This window comes from Crocuta crocuta, unplaced genomic scaffold (assembly GCF_008692635.1).
Source record: "Crocuta crocuta isolate KB4526 unplaced genomic scaffold, BGI_CrCroc_1.0 scaffold443, whole genome shotgun sequence".
In the NCBI taxonomy this organism is placed as follows: domain Eukaryota; kingdom Metazoa; phylum Chordata; class Mammalia; order Carnivora; family Hyaenidae; genus Crocuta; species Crocuta crocuta.
The window spans coordinates 1,269,721-1,272,485 of record NW_027529446.1 but is presented as its reverse complement, the minus strand read 5'-3'; the positions used below and the strand labels follow the sequence as shown (position 1 = coordinate 1,272,485).

Below are 2,765 nucleotides of genomic sequence, written 5' to 3'. Positions count from 1 at the left end.
GCCCGCCCTCGGTCGGCTCTTCCGCCCCTGATGCTCACCTTCTGTGCTTTGCACGGTTCCTGCTGCCTTGAGCGGATTTTCCGACCCCCGCGCTGCTCAGGGGGGCCCAGTGGGGTGGTCGGGCTTCACCTGTCCGCGCAGAGCAGGGGTGGGGCCTCGCCAGCCAGCGAACCCGCCCACAGGAAGGGCCCCGGCCCACGGGTGGCCAGGCCTGGCTGACGCAGCGACGTCCCCGGCGAGTCGCTGAGCCCAGGCTCATCGGGACGCTCGGCCGGGCCTGTCACTGGTGGCTCCTGCGTTTCCTGGGGCCACAGCAGCAAGTGACTGCAGATCCCGTGGCTCGAAGCAACACCCCTCTGTCCCCTCGTGGTTCTGGAGGTCCCGAGTTCCAGGTGGAGTGGGCAGGCCTGGGCTCAGAAGTCCTGACACCGGACGTGGGCGGGGCCGGCCGGTTCCCCCGGGGCTCCCAGGGGCACCCCCGCCTCAGGGGCCTTGACAAGGTCCTGTCTGCCACGTGACAGGTTCCGGGTCAGAACCAGGGTGCGGAGGTTTTTGGAGGCCGTGATCGTGGCCACCACGTCCTTCCCCCGCTCACCAGGGCAGGGAGCCTGCTTCACGCTCTCCCACATCGGGTGCCGCCCGAGCCCCGTGGGCAGGCCCTGGGGAAACACAAAGACAAGGCTGACGCTGGCCAGAGTGGGCGCCGTGGGCAGGCGGGTCGCTCTGTCTCTGCTGCTGCCTCCCATTTGGCCCCTGTGACCCCAGAAGGACCAGCTCTCGAAGCTGTGCTTGGGTGCCAGCGCCCTTCGGCTCCAGGCAGTCCCTCTTCAAATTCTCGTGGCCAAGTCCACGCCGCTCGAACGGCTCAGCCAGGGCTCTGCGGCACGGCGGCAGCGGGCACAGCCGGCCCGGTTCTGGCGAGGCAGGTGTGCAGGCTGCACGCGGCCCCGGAAATGCAATCGCCGGCTCTAGGGGCGCCTTCTCAGAGCCCAGGGGCCCGGGAGTCCCCTTCCTTCCGCGTCCCGGCAACACAGGGCCACAGGACGTGGTGGAGCCGTGGCTGAGCCCTGGAGCCCAGGTGCCCCCATTGCCAGCCTCTCGCCTGGGCCACCCCGCCTGCATCTCGGGCCGCTGTGTGCACTCACCCGGGCTCTCCAACATCTGGGGACCCCTGCACCCCGACAGGTAGCACCTGTGACGCAAGTTCCCTGCCGGGCCGCCTTGCAGCCTGGTGGGGGGGGAGTGAGGTTCCTGCAGAAGGGGGAGTGATGAGGGAAGCAGAGGTCAGAGCTGTGCGGCGCCCCTGGAGGTCGGGAAAGGCAGGAGCTCCCAGGAGGGCCGTTTCAGACCTGGAGCCTCTAGAACTTTCTGAGATCACGGTTGGGCTGTCAGGAGCCTTAAGTCTGTGGTACTTTGCTACAGCCACGTGCTGGGCCTCCAGGGGCAGCTGCTAGACAGCAAATCGGACAGAGTCAGGAAGGAGCCGCCACAGTGCAAGTAAAGGAGACGCCGGTGGGCGTTTACAGCCGAGTTGTGCATGGTTACTTGCTGTAGGCGGCGCAGGGTAAGAGGAAGCAGATGAGTGGGTAGGGGCGCCACGGGACAGTGCCTGGCACTTCCCCGGCTCCCCCACCCCCTCTCCCTGCACTTCCCCTTCTGTACCTTCTGCCTGGTGAACTCCCAAGGCGCCTGCCCGGCCCGCCCCTCTGGCGCCCAGCCTCCCCCATCCCAGCCCGGCCTGTGCTCCAGGGACAGTGTGGGGTGACGGGCAGCGCCAGGCACAGCGTGGTGACTCTGTTCCAAGTGTGCCCTGGCCTCACAATGCCTGATTGCGCCCTCTCCTGCTCCCTGACACGGGGCTTGTACTGTCCCAGGTAACAGAGGACACAGAGCAGAGCGAGGCAGGGGAGGAGCACGGGGGAGACAGGGCTCTCACCGCCCTGGCCTTGGCCTCGTCCCCAGACACCAGTGGGCGTCCATCCTGGTCCCAGCTTGGACAGACAGGACCCAGACGGGCTCATCCAGGCCTCTTAGCTGCGCCCTGCGGTGGAGTGCGTCCCCCAGAACTCCTGTCCGCCCGTCGGGAACGTGGTTTCTGCACGTGTCCTCAGGGTAGTGAGGTCCGTTCCCGGCTCTCTCGCGGCCCTGGCGGTGCCGGCCATCCTCGGCGCGCCCCTTGGCCTCCGTCCTCATGGGGCCTTCTCCCCATGTGTCTGCATCTCCTTCTGTGAGGACAGCGGTCATCGGACTAGGGACACCTCGATAATCCAGGCGGAGCGTGTTCCGAGATACTTAACTGCCTCCGCAAAGCTCCTTTTTCCAAATAAAGTCCCGTCTGCAGGTCCCAGGGATGGAGACCTCCCTTCCCGGAGGCCACCACTGACCTGCTGCGGGCGCCCTGGGGCGCTCTGCAGATTCGCACACGCCCCCTCCTGCCGTAGGACGGGGACTCCGCCAGCTCTGGCTCCTCAGGGGCTTTGCCTCAGTGCCTTCTGCCGAGGGGGTGGACCGTTTTGTCCACTGGCGCCCTCTCGGCGAGACTGAAGACCACGAGTCCTGGGGACCTCCCCATCTGGCCCCGTGCTTCCTTCCAGAAGAGAGTTCCAGAAACAGGTAACCCTCCTCCTCTTTCTGTATTCCAGGTCTCCAGGGAGGCCGGGGACACTGAGTCTCCCATCCCCTCGGCTGGCGGCTGACAGCAGCGTCCTGCCCGGGGCCCCTCTGCAGAGGCAGCGCCAGGGAGCGTGCGGACCAGGCGGGGGGCC

The 2,765-nt window shown here is 67.1% G+C and overlaps 1 protein-coding gene across 3 annotated transcripts in view; it reads left to right on the top strand.

The window, feature by feature from the left end:
• MOB3A (MOB kinase activator 3A) overlaps positions 1–2,765 on the top strand; it is a 21,388-nt gene that overhangs the window by 3,264 nt on the left and 15,359 nt on the right. For 2 of the 3 annotated variants that reach the window (XM_077760674.1, XM_077760673.1), the window contains one exon: positions 2,643–2,765. The gene's annotated coding sequence lies outside the window, so the exon portion shown is untranslated. Of the gene's footprint in view, positions 1–1,962; positions 2,121–2,642 lie in introns of those variants that run through there. The other variant, XM_077760675.1, reaches the window with a different exon arrangement.